The 20587-nt window shown below is 39.7% G+C and overlaps 1 long non-coding RNA gene across 1 annotated transcript in view; it reads right to left on the bottom strand.

Annotated features, from left to right (window-relative positions):
- LOC306820014 overlaps positions 1-19396 on the bottom strand; it is a 61357-nt gene extending 41961 nt beyond the window's left edge. The window contains exon 1 of the long non-coding RNA XR_013778627.1: positions 19273-19396. This is a non-coding gene — a long non-coding RNA (uncharacterized lncRNA). The remainder of the gene's footprint in view (positions 1-19272) is intronic.
- Between the last annotated feature and the right edge of the window lie 1191 nt (positions 19397-20587).

The following is a 20587-nucleotide window of genomic DNA, read 5'->3' as shown; positions in this document are numbered from 1 at the left end:
ATATATATGAGGATATACACAGTAGATAACAACAAAATTAAGAACATGCAGAAGTTGATGGTCGTGTATGTTACTGTCATTTTTTTACAACTACACTGAAACCTTTTTAAAAAGTTCAATGGTTTCATTGAACAGCTGGGTACTGTAGTGTTTTGCAAACTCTACCCAATTTGGAATGTGAGAGACACGTCTGAAGGGTAAGAAAAGGTTGCCTATTTAATTATTTTTGATAGTTTTCAGAAAATAAAGCAGATCCAGTTCATTTACATCCTCTCTCATCATTTTCTAGCTGAATCTACAATTCAAATAATTGGAGTATAATTTCACATTAAATAGTTTTTGTACAACAGGCTATGCTGCTATACGACACATAGGATCAACATAAATCACATTTGGAAAACGGAGACAAAAGTACAACACATTATTTCTGGAAAAAGGTTTGTCATTTGAAAATTATTTCAAATATCAAATGTCATTTATTTTTATATTGTACCTCACAACAAATGAGCTGAAGGATGACATTGTTTTAAATGATTATACAAGTCATTCCCACAGCACACGGCTAATAGCACTACAGCGCTGTCACGTTGTTAATGTTCTTTCAGCAGCACGTTCCTGTTGTTTGGAGCTGTTGAACCTGCACATTTAGCCGCTCTGACCTCTGCTCAGAGCCAATTTGGCTGCCATGTATTTTAATATATGTAAGTTATTCACATGTAGCTGGAGAGCTGGCCGGCCGCCTGGCTGGCTGTCTGATCTGGGAGGGACCTGGACCTGTTCTGGGCCTGGATGCAGATCCCCCCCATCAGTCACTGCTGACGTGACCATGTGATGGTGTGCCAGATATCAGTGCTGCTGTCATTCCAGGAGGTACAACTGCAATGATGTTGACATCACCAAGGTTTAGTAAGGGTGTGTGTGAAAGTGTGTGTTTATTGCAGATATACTTCAATAATGGGAGTTTTTTTTCGCCCCCTCTAAACACTGGGGCTTTTGCCTGGTGTGCCCTGAAGGCTTTCACGTGTAGTCAGCTACAAATGAGGCCAAACAGTGGGCCCCTTGCCCAGACTTTGCACACTTACAACCACCTCCTCAGCCTCTTTACCTCTACACTGAAAAATCCTCTCCACACCCTCTTAGCCCTTTAGAAGGAAGCTGGTAATTTCACAGTAATGATTTTCTCTCAGATTGAAAAAAAAAACTAATCACAGTAAAGTTAAAAAAAAAACAACCCCAACAACAGTAGGGTGTATTTTGTTTGGGACAAAAGCTGAAAGACAACAAGATGGTTTTCTTTTGTTAAAAAAACACTACAGACACATGAACAGGACAACATTTTGTAAAGAGATAACAGTACAACCTTCATCTGCCAGGGTGTCCAAAATAAACCAAGAGTCCCTCACTTGACCTTTAATGTTATTACAATGTTTCCATCTTGAAGTAGGTGACGTGGAAGAATAAACTGGTACAAATGGAAATTTCCGTGTAAAGTGTATTTACTTCAGAAATGTATTCAAGGGCATATTTTGGTTATTTTCCATCACAGTCAACAGAAAACAAAGAGCCTGCAGAGATAACAAACTGACGATGCAGGACACTCTCAGACTGAGTCTTTGAACGTTTAAGCACCAACTTAAGATGTAAGTGGAATAAAACGCAGTTAGGTGTAGAATTAAATTCATTAGAAATTAAAAGAAAGAATGCCATTTTAAGAAAATGTGTGAAAAGTGTTAATGATTTTTCTTTTATCCGTAGAAGCCACCCCATAATAAACCACAGTACAACAAATATAACCATTTACAGTAAAACTATGATGCTACTTTAGAGAGCACGAAAGGGAGTCGGTGTCTTTTCACCAAGCGCAGTAAGAGGAGCTAAAGATTCTGCTTGCACCATGTAGCCGCCTCGATATGGAAGCAAAGTGCAGAACCACAGGAGCAAGATCTCTGGGCGTCATGACTGCAGTGAAGGAGAAATGGATCCAAACTTATCAACAACCACAGAATAGAACCAAGGTTGGGTGGTGAGGTTTGGGATAGCTCCTGAATGTTTTTCTTGATTTATTTCAGGACAAGGATCGAGGTGCAACTGCATACTAGTATGTCAATTCAAGTGTGTTCTCCCCTCGTGTCTCCACAATTTACAAGCATGTAGTAGAGAGTATTTCTCATGATGCTGCTGCAGACCAGCGTGGAGTCGTGACGTTTTCATTTCTACTTTGACCCCTCATTGTATAAAAAAAAAAAAAACATGCTCACACTCAGTTCCTATGCAGCAACAATAAAAGCTTGAACTGCTGCCAGTGACTCACCTGCAAATGAGGGAGGCAGGGGGCAAAAGCAGCACAGGACCTGGGAAAATCATTCAAGCAGGGCACTGAGTGACACCTCTGCTGCAGACCTGACTGCACCAGAACACATTTAGATGTTCTTATCGGGTGGACCAGGATATTGAGGTCATCCGGTCGATCTGATCGGCTGAGTCTGGAGACTGAGGTCATTGTGCAAATGTGAGAGGAAATGAGGTTTGTCTTTGTGTCACAGCAGCTGATTAGAGAATGCTGCTGAGAAAAGATCCAGCTAATTACAGGCAGGATAAAAAAAACATCCATGCACTTTAAAGCATTATGATGAGGTCTTTACCCTCACTTGTTGATGACTTTATCTAATGGTTTAAGCAGTTTAATAAAGTTTATTTCAAGGTTTGAATTAAAAGGATAGGACCATTGTTTTCTGTATTTATCTCTTATTTAAAGCCTCATGAGAAGACCAGAACCACCAAAATTTGCTACTCCATGGCCTAAAGATCCAAGTCCATGGATCCCATCGTGAACAAATCAAGCTTCTTAAAGCTCCTGTAAAAAAAAAGAAGAAAAAAAATGATAATTTGTCCATAAGAAGTAAATCCGACAAACTTGAAACTAAAAAAGCCATTTCTATTTTTGATGGAATGTTTCCCCCTTGAATGAGAAGTTTTTAAACTAACAATAGCACCAAAAGGATGATAATTTCTACAAAACCCTATCAAAAGCACCTTAATTTGAAACTCACTAATCCCTCTGCAATGAGGCTATTAAAAAAAGACTACATGTACAATATCCTGATCTCTTGTCACACACACACACACACACACACACACACACACACACACACACACAAGTCTCAGACAGTGTGAATCTAATGCCCTCCAATCCTGTGAATCCCTTTGTTCCTGATTTCACGCTTGATTTGCCCACAGCTTGAGTCTGGCTGCTATCAGCGCTCTTCTCCCTGCTTTCACTGCTGCCAACAAATCCACAGAGCCACCCAGGATCCATGGCTCCTCTCTCCCCCCCCCCCCTCTCTCTTTCCTCTACTATTGTTCACTCCAACAACCCCGAGAAAGGCTCTCCAAACTCGTGCCAATGGAGTTGTGTTTGTTTGCAACTCCCTTTCCGTAAACAGCCGAGCAATCTGCCAAGATCACATCAGAGAGAATTCTGATTTTCATGTGTTAATATATTATCATGATTACAATCATCCCATTAGGGACACATGTACTGTAGGCACAAGAAACCCTCTGGAAATATATTTTTATTAAATGATTTCCTGTTGAGTTGCAGGAAAAAAGCCCTCGTGCATTGATAAGCGCGCAACATGCACGCTACAAATCTTCAGACTGATTCAACACCTCTCCTGAGAGGACTTTCAGCCGTTCTGTTTTGAAATCTGTTTTGAAAGTGGCACATCAACCGGGCTCTTCTTCTGCTCCTCGCATCCCTGCAGCACTCACAAGCAAGACAGTGTTGTGACAGCTGGGTGAGGGGGGGGGCAAGAGGGACAGAGAGAGAGAGAGAGTGTGAGAGCAGGAGAGAGAAAGACAAGGAGAAAGAAGGAGAAAGGAAGGAACGAGGAGCGAGTCCCCTGAGAGAAGGTGCCGGTGCTCTGCGGCTCAGAGTCACCGCCTGCATGCCAATGAGGAGATTCCCCTGCAGCAGCAGCAGCAGCAGCAGCAGCAGGAGGGGCGGCTGCTGACACACAACCATCATAGTCCTTCATCGTCACATTTGACTCCAGTCCTCACAATGAGCTGAACTTCACATGAAAATTGTTAAAAAAAATAAATAAATACATACATACATACTTTTTGTTTTTTTACTGTTAGGGTGGATTTCAATTTCTATATGTGCTCTCATCCCAATACATAAATATAAATTCAAACACACGTGAAAAATATTTCAACTAACAAGAAAAGCAAAACTCAAATCTATTCCTAACACTAAAATACTGTCTTCTTATAATTGACAAAGATTCAAACATTTCTACCTTCATACTCAATCAATAACTGACAGGGATTTAGGAGCTGCTAATATGCTAAATGCTAAAACTATACAAATGTGATTTAAGTGTAATAAATAGTAATACATAAAGATACTAGAAGTAGTCACATATGTCTAGTTCTATAAAGCAGTGGCTGTCAACTGGTGGGTCGGGCCCAAAAGTGGTTCGCAGAGCCATTTTCAGTGGGTCAGGAATGTGTGGCCAAAAATTTTTTTTAAAAAAAGGCGATGTGCCTTTTTAAAAACGTGTTTCATTATATTGTCTTTCTCCTGTCAGCTGAGAACCACTGCTATAACAGTGCTATCACTTTTTTACTGTCGTTACAACGCTGTGTTCAAATACTTGAGAAAGTCACAGGATTGAGTTAAAACATTTGACAGTTTGTGTCCAGTTGCAGAGTCGCTTTTTGTCCCCTCTCCTACCATGTTTAGGTTTCCAATATTTCAAAAGCATCTTGAAAGCTGCATTAGAGAGTGCAGAAATGTCCACATTCTGGTTTCCTGTTTAATGATTCCAAGAGTGTAAGAAACACTTTCGACACCAAAACTGATCACAATGCTCTTCAAATTCAACATTTGTTAGATGTAAAACACATGATTGTTATTATAAAGATAATGTTCCCATGCCCTTCTCCAGACATGTAAACTACAAATTTATTACATTTTGTTTGATTTCTGAACCTGTCATGAAGGGATGAGAATTATAAAGGACAAATACAAAGTTAAAAGTGGTTTGACATTTCTACCGATCTCCAAATGTTTGCAAAGTGTAGTTATCTCGGCAGGGACACAGCTCTCACTTACTTTTTTTACTTTTACACGGTAAGAACTTACTGCAACAGTTTTCAGAAACAGAGCCCCTCCTTTTTCCAGAGACATTTGCGCATCTGTGTGTATTTCTACTTTAGAAAAGAAAGTGTGCCATCCCTTCTGCTGCTGAATAAACTTTAATCTCTTCATCCTGTCTGAGTCTTTGAGCACCGGAACTGTTGACTGGAAAGATACCTTTTCTGTTTTTGCTACAAAACTCCCACACCTGCTGTTTACTGCATATCAACACAGTTATCCTGGAATATTTTTATTTTGGCCTTTCCAGTGCACAAACAACTACAAAGAGTGAGAACTAAACTGAGCAAGATTCCAGTGAGGGATTTATGAGTAGTTAGCCGTTTCTTTTTTTAATGCTCCATCATGTCGTTCTAATAATAGCAGAAGAACAGTCACATCTGTTGCTAACACCGTGTTAAGCAGTGCTGGCTGTGTCTAACCACCTCCTCGTCTCTCCTCTCCCCCTCCTTCACAAGAACTAATAACTAATTATGTCAGGTCACTCGTCCAGATGGTCCTATCAGATGGGCCCGCTGTCTGAACCTCACCTCCAACAAGCACCTCTGACCCCGACAACCACGTCGTCCCTGGCAACATGGAGGCTGAGGCCCAAGGATGGTTCCAGCAGGGACTACGTGATGGTTTAGGGTGCACATAAAGTAGAGGGGGGGGGGGGGGATACAAGCTGGGCGTGTCCGATCAGTATTGGATGGCTGCTTTTCAAATCTCCATGAATACAAGGCTCCCCGCCCGGGCACTGATCTCCACGGTCATGATTCTGTTATTACACGCCGTGTTCCTGTGATGGGCAGATGGCTCAGAGCATCGACACACGCATTCGCACACATTCAGCACACGCTGCATCAATGGACACAACCTGATACTCCCCTTTCTTGTCTCATTAGGAGGCTATAGAAACATAAGAACATAATAGGGGGGAATTAAGTGCCTGTGTTAATGTCAAAGGGGGAGGGGGCGTCCAAGATTGGGACGAGGGCTAACAAGCGAACGGTGGGTTGTCTCAGCTTTGTGCGCTGATTAGAGCTTTTGATGGGTAAAAGACGAGCCCTCTGGGACGGAGCAGCTTTTAAACGGACACTTAAACAGCCGGGAAAGTGACAGCTGAGAGGAACAGGCCTCAAAGCTCTTTGCTGTCCATGTCAGGTGAAAGACAGCCAGGGCTTAGGATATACATACAGACAACTCATACATGTCATTTATAGTAAATTTGAAAATGGACTTGAGCGTGTACAGCGCTTTTCTACTCTTCTAACAACTCAAAGCGCTTTTTAAACCGCTGAGCCACAGCCGACCCAATATAGTGACAGTGTTATGGTGCTATTGAACACAATGGCCTACATATGGTAGGTCTAATCTATAAAACCATAATTAACTTTGATATCATAGAGTTTATGAGATATTATGACCAAATTCTGATTTCTGGTATCAGATTATTCCTCCTCTGATTAGATACTGCCACTGTAAACTAAAGGACACTCCTTTATATTGCTGCATATTCCTGTAACAAATATACAACTATTTCATAATCAATATATGGACTATAATGTAATAGAATGTAGATATTCTTCTAAAATGTACATTTTGTGTGTTTTTTTCTAGGTTTCCTCCCAACTAGTAATCTTGTTGGGTTGTTTCCTCTCTGATCCTTCTTCCTACAAGACACATCCTGTTACAACTATAGAATTACGGATTCCTCTGGCTTTCATAACTTTTGGAAATATTTCAGGCAATGTAAGTAATCAACTAAAACAATATATATATATATATATATATATATATATATATATATATATATATATATATATATATATATATATATATATATATATATATATATATATATATATATATATATATATAACATGGGTTAAGTCAATGTTTCATTTAATTTAGATATTTTAATGTAAACATTAGCATGCATTTAACATACTCTATATTGAACATGTAAAATACAATAAAACAAACAGATAAGAAGTGGAAGCAATAAAGAAGGGAACAACAAAGCAAAAACAAATGGGATCCTCAGGATCCTCCACACCAAATAAACAAGTCAAATAATATAGTTCATGTTCAATAGGGACAGAATTTTTTTTCCCCAGTCCTACCCCCTCTTATTGTTATGCTTTATTCACAAAAGATAAATAATAAATACAATAAAATAAATATAAAATGTAGTATTTCATCCATCAGTGTATGATATTGAACTTCCTGGCTTTTAAAGAGACAGTGCTATTATCATTATTGTAAATAATATGCTATTGTTATTGTTTTCCAGGCTTTTTTGTTTTTTGGTTTTGATTGGATTGTCATTATGCCTTCAAACAAATGGAAGAAAACTGAAATTGGAGGAACACCCACTACTTTCTCCTTCTTCCCTGTTTAAAGTCTTGTAATTGCTTTTTTTTTTAACAAGTTGTCACATAAAAGCCTCCTAAACTCTTGAGCAAACAGAAACTCTTCTAAAGCTCCCCTGTGCAAGTCTCGGGGACCAGCTGATGGCTCCACTTCCTATTTGAGCAGGAGAAACTGGGACAAAGCAGTTAAGAAGAAACCAAACAAAGACACCTTCAAAAGGATTTAAGGTGTTAAACCACATCTCATTTACTTGGACTTTCTCTCATCTTAAGGGGGAAATTGTTAGATAAAGAACTGGGACTAGAGAACTACTCCTTATACTGCTGCCTGTCCGTCACACCACTGATATCATTGAGCTTTAAATACTTCAACAAATCCAACAAATGATGACAGACAAGGAGGAGAGTGGCGGCAATCACTCACTAAATTACAGCAAACGGCCTGACACGTGTTGATAAACAGATAATAAGTTGTGAAAAGGTTCATCATTATCATTACATCATTACTTTCTGCCATTGTGGTGCTAAGTGTTTAACAAGATTAGCCTGCTGGTCACGTTTCTCCTCTCAGGCGAGCAGACAATGGACAACTTGTCAAGCTGGTGGCTTCATGCTGTTGGTCCTGGATTTGAGCCACATTAAGGGATAACAAGAAAAGTCACCTTTTCATTTCATCTAAAGAGAATAACATGTTGATGCTATGTTGTATTTCTGTGGCTAAATTGTATCGAGAAAATGAGAAATAAATTTGGATTGGCAGAAAAGGAGTTGAAAGAAAATCATGTTTTGATGATACTGTGCCTTGCTAAAGGGCTTACCACTCTTAAACTTTTCCAGAAGTTGTGATGCTAAAGTCACAGCTGAAAATTGTGGGTGGTTGTACATAACTCACAACACTAAATCATCTGCTGTTTTAAAGTGAGGGAAGGAGGGATATCATCAAGCGCCAAACTCTGCTATTGAGAAATGAAGCCGATGCAGAAGTGCAAAATCCTGCAGTTCGTCAAGTTTTCATTGTGATTAATAGTGCAGACCTAGTCCAAAGGGGGAGAACACTCATGCAAAGCGCTGAAAATGTTTGTGAACGTACGACCGAGCTCACACATTGTCACACATAAGAAAAGCCAATGTTATTCACTCTCTCACATAGAAATAGATAATAGAAATAGATGATCATGAATGCTACACATGCAATCATCCAAACTGCTGCAAACATCTGCTGACAATTTCTCTCCACAGAGAGGACAGATCAATTTATCTAAAACAATCCCCCCTGAAAGCAGCAGTTATCACAAATTTCTAATTTCAATTATTACTAAAAGGTGACATAATATACGAAAGTACAATTAAGAAAGAAAACTGTGAAGAGTATTTTTTTTTTTCCACAGCAGTTTGCACACATGTTGCTGCCCTGTCACTCTGTTCCAGCATGGAGTCTGATGATGGCCCCTTCTGAGCGAGCGATCACGCACCATCTGGTAGTACTATTCTTCAGCTGTTTGAAGAATCAAGAAAATCAACCGATCATCCCCCCCCCCTCCCCAGCCCTTCTTCTACCCCCTACACACACACACACACACACATGAATTGCACCTGCACACATACATACATAATTCCATCCACCCCACACTTCATTTATGACACAATTTTTTTTCTGCCCACATACAGGAGTGTGATGTCATTACAGCTCTCTAAGGCCTCCTATTAGCCAGTGCTCTGTAATCACTGCTGATGTATTAGAACAATGCATTGATTACCCCATAATCCAATCACTCGCCTATTATTGATCTTTTATAGAGCGCCCCCCAGACAATAAAGCTGCAGCCACAGACTGCGGGTCAATAGGCGCACAGGGAGAGGAGTCTCCTTGCAGCTAATTGGCTTATGAAATAATACAAACATTTTGCTTTCTCCACACCAGCAGAAATCAATGCAGAGCTTAGCTGCTGCATTCAAATCAATTGTCTTGAATCACATGTCGCATTTTTTTTTTTGTTACAGGACTTGATGTCACTCTGTTGGAGCTTCTGGCATTCTTCAATTTTTTTATCTTTCCCAGAACAATATCAAACAGATAAATAAAACTCATAATTCCTGTTTACACAGGTTTGATTTTAAAATGACAATAAGGTAGTCTGCATTTTAATGTCTGTAGTGACACTGCAGACATTATGTCGGAAGAATTCTTATGTAAGAATTCTATTAAGTTGACGGAAGCGAACGTATTTAAATGAATAAAATCTATAAATTCATCACAAGCACACAGCCTTCATTTTGCTCTCAGGGTGGCAACCTAAGACGCTACAGTGTCCTATTGCTTTGGCTCAAATAGGAGAAATAATGAATAATGGAATTATTTAACATTTTCTTGGTTTATTAGAAAATGAAGATAATGTATAGAGAAAATCAGAAGGGATAACATAATTGAGACCCGATTAACTACTGTTAGAGCACAGCTAAGATGAGCATTTAGCCACTTCCAAGTTTACATTTCTGTGTGATAGTTTCACTACATGTGTTTTACATCTGGGTTTAAGTTAACGTTTTCAAAACATGAGGTTTTGTTTAAAATGGATTCATGTATAGCTTTCCTTTCGTGTAACACTATTAAACAGGAATGTTAGCAAATCATAAATGTGAAAGTTCAAAGTTGTTTATTGATTCTAAAAGGTTGTTCAAAAGGCTCAAAAATGGAAACACCATTAACTAGCTTACCATCCAACAACAGTGAATGTCAGCATTGACCCCTTCCGAATTAAAGTTAGTTTGATGGCGTTAGCCTACAGTTCTTAAGGAAATACAAGAAAATATACATAAAGTAAACGAGTAATGAGCTCACTATGGACCCAAATGTTAGCTACTAAGCCATAGACTGCTAGTGTTAGCTGTTGTTTCATAGTAGCTACTTGCTTTTTTTTTTTTTAAATGTTGGCATATTTCTCTGTCATCCTAAATCATTTCCGTCGGCTTCCTCTCTACTGCCTTTTATTCTCGACAATTTACCACTCCATCTTTTTTCCTACTTTGTCTTCTCCCCTCTTTTCTTTTACCCCCTCTCATTCTCTGTCCAGTGCTCCACTGATGTTGGGTTGCCAGATAAGTTTCTACTTACAGGAAGACCACATCTGACACCCAGCTGTGTGGGTCATGGGCTGCAGAAGCAGCTGCCGGTCATAAATCACCCGCGCTGGAGGAGCTCTGGCACTCCTTCTGTCAGCCGTGAAACAAAGACATAGAGGTAGCGGGGGGTCAGAGGTAGCCAACCTGGGTAACTGCAGGAGCCCCAGCATCACCTCTGTAAAGCTGCACTGAACAGTCTTTTATTATAAAACCCTACTGTAAGACTCTGAGGGTAAAGTCACTGAGGGATGAATGCAGATTTATGCCAGAGGATGCAAATGCAAAGTCAAGAAGTGTGGTGTAATATGGTATGCAAGCAATTATGGTTAAAGGGGCGATGCAGCCTGTGAGCTGTGAGGTCAGAGGACAGAAAACCCCATGCTGAGTTACTGTAGCTGGAAAAATGCTAATACATTCTGTCAACAGAGAGGGATGTTCTTTGCTGCATGTTGCAAACACACTTTGTGCTTTCAAAGACTGAATTAGAGCTTTTTTTTTTAGGGTGAAGATTTTCTATTTTTTTTGGAGAAATCCATTTTTGAACCTGGAAATGTTGTTTATAAATGAAAGAAAATAACTTCCTGGTTATATTATATAATTTTACATTCAAATTCATCGTAAAAAAAAAAAGGTGTTTCCTTTTTTAACAAAAGACATTTTCGAAACAGATTTAAAATCTTTGAAGCAACATACTCTGGTCGGAGTAATCAGAGATGTTCTAAGATACTGAAGACATTCTCTTCCTCCTGCAGGACAGGCAACCAAATACAGCTCCCTGTTGCCTTACTAAACATTGGACATTGTTGGAAACACGTAGATGAAGTATCTGAGCTTTCCAAAATAATAATGGCATTACTATACATAAAGATATAATAGGTTCAGGGCTATATTTCTGTAATAATGTATAGTTTGTCTCTCGACTTTAAATCTCTGGATACATTGATATTTATTATGTAAAGATATTCAGTCAAAAAGTGGTCTTTGTAGAATTCATTCTCCTAACTTTGTCTCAACCACTACAGCATGTTCAATGCAATGCACTTTAATCTGTGTAATTGTAAGTAAACCTGCTGTTTAATGTCATCCTGCACTACATAAAAAATTTTGTAATTTAAGACCGGGCTTTTCTTTAAAGCCAATTCACTGTGTTTACACTTCGGCCCACACAAGGCTGCATACTTCTACAGAGATCTGGATAATAAATTGGGTGTTCTTTTACACAGCGCCTAATCTCTCGCTGAGATTAAGGGGAAAAATTAGGAAAAGAAGCATGAAGGCTTGGAGACAGAAGGATTGGTTGAGTGACAGGTGGAGGTACAGTGAGGGTCTGCGGTTGACAACTACAGACTGTACACAGAGCGGACAGAGAAATACCTAACCTCGAGTGAAGCACACAGATGTGGAGCTCCCCCTACTGACTGGCTGCAGTATAGGTCACAGACCCGCCCACGACTACGTTAACTGATGGGACGTGGGTCGAACTTTGATACGAAATTGAAGGTGAATTGTCAAAAAAATCTTACAAACAGTTTTGTAATGATCGTTATTATCACGACGATGGCGTTCTCACTACGTTTTTTTTCTTAAGCGATTTCTTTTTGATGATGCTAAAAAGGTATAAAATGCCTTGATTGACAACTCTGTTGAAGACTATAGCTCCTGCACTGCTGTGCGCACTGGATTGGCAGAGTGCAGCAGAGAGTAATACAAAAATAACTGGACCTCATTAACTATGAGTGTCTGCTTAAAACCAACACAGAAATCTGTTCTGCTGTGGATTTTACCAAACTGAGGGATCCATTCCCTTTTGTCGATAAGTTAAATGGAGCTTTGGCTAGAGGAAGCAGTGTGACGTCACTTCAGTGGCTCTCCGAGCTGATCCCTACCGGATGCAAATTTGAAATATGTCAGTGCCCATTACTGGCTTATTTTGGCTTCATCTTTGTCCTACAGGAGAAAGTTGAGGCATATTGTCCATTTGTATATACAGTCACAATGTTTACATCACACCAAAAAACCCTCTAATAAAAGCCAAAATGTGTATTTCCTCAAAGATCCAGTGATGTCTGCATTGGGGCTTATGTGCATGCACTCTCACTCTCTCGACGTGTACATCTCTTTGAACGGAAACATAATTACTCAAAAGGAAATGGCAGTATGTATGATGTCAGTGAGGAAGAAAGGGCAGATTAAAAAAGGGTATAAGAGGGGGACAAGAATGACAAAGGAGAGAGAGAAAGGAGAGGACTTCTTTGCCCTTTGGTTTGAAGCGAGGGCCGATCGATAGCGCTGTAATGAGCCTGGTATTAGCCGGGGTGCAGAGGGACCCGAGCAGGGCAGAGGGAGGGCAGAGGGGGAAGGGGGAGAGCCAAGATCTGATTCCCAACAGCAAACAACACCATTGCTGCAGACATCAGAACCAACACCTGAGTACACCTATTAAAGCCAGATGACCCTCTGCCTGGCTAATGATAAATCTATCCTCGTACAAACTTCTCACACACACTCCTGCACACACTTTTGTTAAACCTGCTGGATGGTTGAGAAGCCGCCATTAAGTTGTTCTGTCTCCAAGATTATTCTTAAGAAGAGATGTTCCGATTACACGTTTTGCTTTACAACACTGATGTAAATAACGGAATATGAGAAGTACAAATGAAATGCAATGGCTAAACTGTGGTCGCCCTTCTTCTACTGCCTGACTTTGGGAATTCATGCTAAATCTTTCTTTAGTTTGAGAGTCAGTCATAAGAGATAAAGAAGGATAAAAGGAATAAAAACAATCATTTTGGTGTCACAGGTGCACTGACTGACAAACCTGCTGGTACCAAGTCCAATACTTAGGCAGCATCCAGGTATTTCAGACACTGGGATCAGTTTAAGAACCCCTCTAACTCTGACACATTTCAGTTCAACTTGTTGGTTGGTTTTGAGCTTGTCCAAGAGTTTTTTTTTTCTGTACCTCACAAGCTCCAACTAAAGCCAAACATGTTTCCAAAAGAGGGCTAACCAAGCCTAATCCTGACTAAGAAAAGGACCGCACTCAACATCACCTCTTCTGTCTGATACAGATTAGCCAACAATGGCTGCCGCCACTCTCTTAAATCCACTACAAACTGGCAATTTGATTAAAAAGATGGAGATGCAGGGATTGTCTTTGGTTGGTTGAATGAGAGACTGAGAAGGGAGACCAGTTGGGAGAAGTGGGGGATAACCATCACGCACACTCAAAGCCAATCTGTCGCCTCGTCAATAGGCTCATTCTGCTGGAGTGCCGTGTCGCCAAAGCCTCCAGATTCAGCCATCCAGGCAGGCACAAGCCGGGGGGATGCTAAGAGAGAGAGAGACAGAGAGGGCCACGCCTGGGTCTTCTCAATGGAGGGATCAAAGCAGGGATTGAAGGATGGGCCCCCTCTTTTTGTGCTCTCGTGTCTCCCAAAACAAACGCATCCTCCTGCCTGATGGAAGCTGCATGGAGCTGGTCGGCAGGAGGAACAGATGGTGCATGGGAACTGCCACTGGGAGACACCTGCACTGTGCAAAAGGAGGTGTGGCGTTCAACACATCTGCAAATCCGCTTTCATTTGGCTTACTTTTTATTTAGCGACCATTAGACTCAGCTGTATGTCAAAGTGTGAGGCTGTCTGGGGACATTTTGTTTTCATCATGATGTCAAATAATCCCATGACTCGACAGGAAATTATCAAAATGTATAACATGAGTAGCAATAGATTTTTACTGGATTAACCCCCTACTATAATATTCCTTAATATCTCTTTGCACTATTTCCTGTGTTTTTGGCAATGTTCTTTAAAAAAGGACTGATCTCAGCTTTAATTGGGAAACCTCTTAGATTGCTTTAAACATGTAAAGTATGGGGGCAGGACAATAACTGAGAGACAGACTTTTAAATTAGTGTAAAATAATAACGACCTTGTCATTTAAAGGGCCAGTTCACCCCCAAAGAACAAAAAGAATAAGGTTTTATATAATCTCTTCTGGTATCTGATAAAGCATAAAATATTTGTTGTATGTGGCTCTGCTGGAACTACTTTACACCAAAGATAAATTATTAATGACATACTACATTTAGTACCTGGAGTGTTTGGTGCTGGGAAAAGTGTTGCTGCCTTTCTCACTTCTGTTGCTTTGAGCACCATAAACAAGGTTCCATTGTGTTGGGTAGAAAGCTGAAATATGTCTGCCTGATAGCTACTGGCTTTTACCTCCTGAAAAAATATTGTAAATATTGCCTGGTAAATGTTTTCATTGGACAAGGGATCCAAGTGAGCTGAGCAAGATACTCTTCAGACCACTAATTAGCCAGAGAGAATGGCAACTTGTGTGACAGTACGACAGGAGACAGCCTGCAGAACCCTGCCCACAATTTGGAGGCTTTTTTGAGGATTGTGGCTGCAGCTTTGCAAAGAGCACATTTCCCACACGTTATTTAAATATTTTCCATTATGTAGCATACGTTATAGCATATTATGCAACATTAAGTTCCTGCCTGTTTGTTTCACCTTACTAGGCCACACAAGAATGTACAAAGTTGCAGCAGAAGCAGAAATAAGTGGAGCCAAACCACGCTGTGAGGAAAATCAGCTTCAAGTACAGTATGTCTTTACTCGGCCAATGAGAAAAATGTTTTTATTTTTGTCTGAAGAAGGATGGACACTGAAACACATCATAGAAACTTTTTTTTTTTTTTTTTTTTTTTAAATCATGGTCTACCTATAGAACTTATCTTCCACCATCGTGGGCTTTGACTGATTAGATTTTTTTTCCAGAAACTCTTTAACAAATTTGTTTTCATTTGAACTCCTTTATTTCGCTCATTTGTAATCCTCTGAACAACCTTTCACAAAAAGCTCGAATGCCCTGATGTTTAAGCTCCTACACTCTAAAACACAACATGTTACAATAGACACGCTGTTAATGAGATATTTGTTGTTTAGAGGAAAACAATCAAAACTGTTAATTTTCCATTATTAGCGTTATTTCCCCGTGCAGTGAAGAGTCACAGCCTCATTCCCTCTCAGAGAGTGGAGAGATTTTTTTTCCCCGAGCCCGTCAGACGCGGGGCTTCCAGTAGATAGAACCCATGCTATGGTAATGACATGCTAATCACAGTTAACACCAGCGCAGGGTCCTATACTCTAGATTAATGCATCCGTCGCATATTCACGTTTCTATTAGCATAAATCAGGTTCACCCTGCCTTTGTAATTAGTGTTTTCATGTGAATGATAATAAGATATGGTGATTAGGTCAGGCTACTCGAATGGAAATGACTTGTCAGCTAAGTCGGCCTCAAACTGTTCCGCACATGTCGGACTATCAATATGTGCGGCCTCAAGAAACAATTAATGATGTTGGAAGATAATTGAAGTTTGATAGCAGGATACGGGAAGCAAAAGTAGACTATTAATCCCACTTTTTTGTCAGACACTTGATGTTTTAGATCTCGTTCTTACTCCAAAGAATGATTCAGTCAAACACAAGGATGTAAGATGGCATATTCAGTTTCATTCTTTTTTTCTTCTTTGAGGACAGTTTAACAAAACCTACTTTTTTTTTTTTTTTTGCATATCTACTCTATAATTTAATTCATGCATTACTGCATGCTTAATAATGAGAATAAGATATTCATACAGAAACAGAAATTGTGGATCTGAACATTTTGAGTGAAACTGAAACCAAGATATTAGAAAATGACACTAGCTTTAAAAAATGACACCGCTCCCATTGGCTTAAAAACCTTTTTTCTTTTTTTTTCCCCCTCAGTATATATACGATATGTTTTTGTTTTTTTTTGTTTGTTTTTTTAAATCCGATTTTTATCAACAATTTTTTAATAACTGTGCTATTTGCTCCTTTGGTTGGATTGCTTCATGCACAGTCACGGTCTTATTAGCATTTTTTTTAATGTTGTAAAAAAGTTTTCTCAAAGTCCAAACCTTCATTAACTTTTCAACTTTCAGCATTCTTCAGTCTTGAAACATTTGTGTCTGATTTCAGTAAAAACCAAACTGGATCCTATTGGATACTGATATGGACAAAGCTATAAAAACTAGAACCCGACTGATTAATCGGCCATGCGGTTATTTCGGCCAATGTTAGTGCCTCAAGTGACTATCGATATTGGCTAATTTTATTGCAGACATGCGCTGATGTTTTAAGATTTATTCACCAGTCAAAAATAATTTAATTTGAGTTTCATTTTATAACACCAACAGTTCTCTTTCACCATCAAAGTGTTTTTATATGGATTACAAGAAGCATTATCACTCTCCAGTGTGCCTTGAAAAACAGTTTAACAGTTTAACAAAAACCTAACTTGTCTTGGTTTTAGTGTAAATGATTTTCAAGTGTTTGATAACTACATTTGAGGGATAAATAATAAATGTGTATATATTTCAAACAAAGCTCAAAGAAATATATTAGCCGACTAATCAGTTTTTGATTTTTTCTCATCTAAAATCGATATCGTCCCCAGAAATCGCATATCGATCAGGCCATGGTCAAGACTGCAGGTTTGTTTGGGTTTCATTGTTGCCCATTTCTTATCAAAACATATTAACAATACAGAGACTGTGTTGATGTAGCCTCATGGTTTCAAAAGCAAGCAAGTGCCTTAAACCTGCAATGTTTCTACAGGCCAGCAGGGGGCAACACTAATGGTTCCAGAAAGGAGTCAGTTTGTATAAAACTAAGTAAATGACCTCAGAAGACATTTTCCTAACGCTGCCATACAGAGTTCAATAGAGGATGAAGCCTGGAATGGTTCAGGCGTAGCGACCTCTGATTATTAAGTCTGCTCTGAAGCAAAGCAGGAAAGAAATAGTCATGCATAATCACACTGTCTCACAAATATGTTCGCCTCTGGTTGCTGGAACAGCGACTGCCAAAGGGCCAAACTTGAGGCTTCAAAAGTAGAAAAAACAACAACCAATGGTTACCTCATTTCAGGGCACACAAACTCAAAGGTATCTGCTCGTCCAAAGTCTGGACTGCCAACCTGTTGCATCCTGTTTTCTGCTGCAATCGACACCATCGAAGCAAATTTTTATAAGAAGTGATGAGGGGGGGGGGAAGCATGTACGAGCAGTCCGCAACATGCGAGCACTCCAACACACGAATATAATTGGCAGGAAAATTGCAGTGTGTGTGTGTGTGTGTGTGTGTGTGTGTGTGTGTGTGTGTGTGTGTGTGTGTGTGTGTGTGTATAACATGCAGGTGTTAGTGCACACCTGTGTACTCTGAGAAAACACACAACTAAAGCAAAACATGCTGTGCAGTGATTGGATGTAGGTGGGGTTCAGTCTTGGTGGTTTTGTTCTCCCTTGGGACACCCCCTACACCACGTCCACCCCTTACCCAGAGCATTCCTCTCAGACTGGTGACCCCCTCATGACGGATGGCTTCCTTCATGCCTATCACCGACTGATGAGACCCACCTCAGCCCCGAGAGATAGACCGAGGTTAGAATTAGGAATGTGAGAAGAAAAACAAAATGTGTGTGTGTGTGGTTGGAAACACACAAAAAAAAACTACAAATGTCTGAAAGGTTTACAGTGAAATCAGCAGCAGAATGGGAGCACATGAGATTCAGTACAACCGTAAATGGCGAACAGAACGAATCATCGCCTTTATTTCACGCCACAGTCTGGCATCAGGGTTCTTTAATGTGTCTGTGTTTGTTGCTCAAGTTATTCCTCATTCAACCTGACACCCCTGGTCATGATAATTAATGAAGTCTGACCTGTGAATGTGAACGGCCTGCTCCTAACTTAAACAAAAACCTCTTCTTCATCAGCATCCTCACCTCCCTGTGAACTCTCTTCTCACACAGCTGCTTCTCAAAACCATTAAGTGAATGTTGGAGATATTATATTTTGTGCTTTGTTTTTTTTTTATTTGATCAAAAGTTCAAGTTTGATCACAACATTGTTCATAGGATTAATTATATGAGTACTTAAATATGTTTTTTGTCCCCCAGATGATGTGTGAGCAGGTAGGAAAAGAGGAGCAGGCATCAGGCACAGTGGGGGTTTTTTTGTTTTTTTTGCTTTTAACGGGAGGAATTTCAAGGACAAGACAGGAATAGAAACGCATGGTTCGCCTGATTCATAGTTTTGCCTTGACTTTGATTTTTTTTGATTTTTATAAGACCCCCTCCAGTTTGATTTTTAAATTGGTTTATTTCCATTGGTTGGCATGGCGACATCACCAGGAGACACACAGCATTTAAACTTGTTTACTTCTATTCTCCACTTCTTTATATTATACTTCCTTCATACTTACCCCTTTTGTAAAAAAAAAGCATCAAATTAATCATGTTGATATATATTAATTTTTTTAGAAGTAACTTCTTCCATACGTGTAGAAGGCCAAACATGCAGGTTTTAAAGCTCCAGGACAGTGCACCTTTACCTACCTGCAGTTCAGCTGGTGTAAGAACTTAGCGCCACATCGCAGAGGAACATATGAACGAGACATTCTCAAAGAGGGGCAGTCATTTGCAGAGTGTGTTTCTAAGTTATTCCAGCTCCCCGCAGCTCAGCAGAGGCTGACCCCTCTCCCCGTCTATCTGCTAAGAGGCCTACAGGGAGGAATCAGCCCAAATTACCTTTATTGATCCGTAGAGACAGGTGCATACCAAACAGGTCTCTCTTCTTATCTCTCATCTCATCCCTCCTTCACCCCTCTCTCTCTCTCCTTCTCTGCCAGCCTGTGAGGGGAGAGAACATGAAACAGAGACAATTCTTACTACCAGCACATGTTACTGCATCAGGCATGGCAGTGATTTACTGCTCACATTCAGGTTGCTGTGATTAAACCTGCCTTCTTGTTGCTCGTCTTTCACCAGCGTCTGAGTGAGCAGGAACGGTGAGTGGCTGTTTTTCTGCCTCCAATCCAGCGTTGTCCTTTCGCCCCGGCATACAAATCACTGTGGCGGTGGAAAAGATACTCCATTAGGTCCAACTCAGAGTTAAATCAATGCGTGACTTATCAAATGAAATAGGGGATTATGAGGTAATCACCTGGCAAACGTTGCTGAAATTGTAATTATCTGCACTGCACACATCTCAGAGAGAGGAGACCAAACTAACTGTTTAAGTGGAGGCCGAGGTAACAAGGTGGAGAAAAGCACAACAGCTACATCTGTGAGACAGCGGCGTGATGCCGAATGTTTATGTGCCGAGATAAAACACGGCAGCTCGGCGGTCGAAATGAACCGCTGACAGATTTATGCTGCTTTTCGTCCGTCTCATTACGGAAACACTGCTGCTCAGTCTGTTAGCTGCTTAATCACGCCGAGGCCTGTATATCACACTCTCAGGAGGCATGAGTGACAGGAGCCACAATATTTATAGTGCACTGACAGGATGGATAAATGCATAGTTGTGTCAATTTATTAATCACATCAGAAATAGAAAAAAGAAGATAGAATAACCCCCCCCACACACACACGTGCGCACAAATATGGAATAAAATATACATTTAGAAAAAATATAATAATCAATAAAATATATGATGTAAAATAAATGAAGTCACATGAATATACAAAAATCCTTATTTATTACAAAACTTGTTTGTGTTATTCTAACTTTAATTTTTGTTTTCAAAGTTTGGATATAGTATATAAGACCTTAATTAGTTTTCATTAAATGTGTTTTTTAATATTGATGTCAAATTTTATCTACGTTATTTTATTTTGTTTTATTAAAATGTTGTTTTAATAAAATGATCCTAAAGCATCACCATTCAAATCAAAGGTAATCTCGTGTTTTAATTTGTCGTCAGCACGTGCTTACCAAAAAGTTGTAATAAATACAATATGAGAGAAACTGTTAAATCTGTTGCTTAAAGCCCTTCAGTGTAATCTGAGCAGAAACATATCTGCATACTGATTCACTTTCACTCACCCATAAATCTTTAGT

This window comes from Symphodus melops (assembly GCF_947650265.1).
Source record: "Symphodus melops genome assembly, chromosome: 1".
In the NCBI taxonomy this organism is placed as follows: Eukaryota; Metazoa; Chordata; class Actinopteri; order Labriformes; family Labridae; genus Symphodus; species Symphodus melops.
Note: the sequence above shows the minus strand (reverse complement) of the source record. Positions and strands in the feature narration are given on the sequence as shown.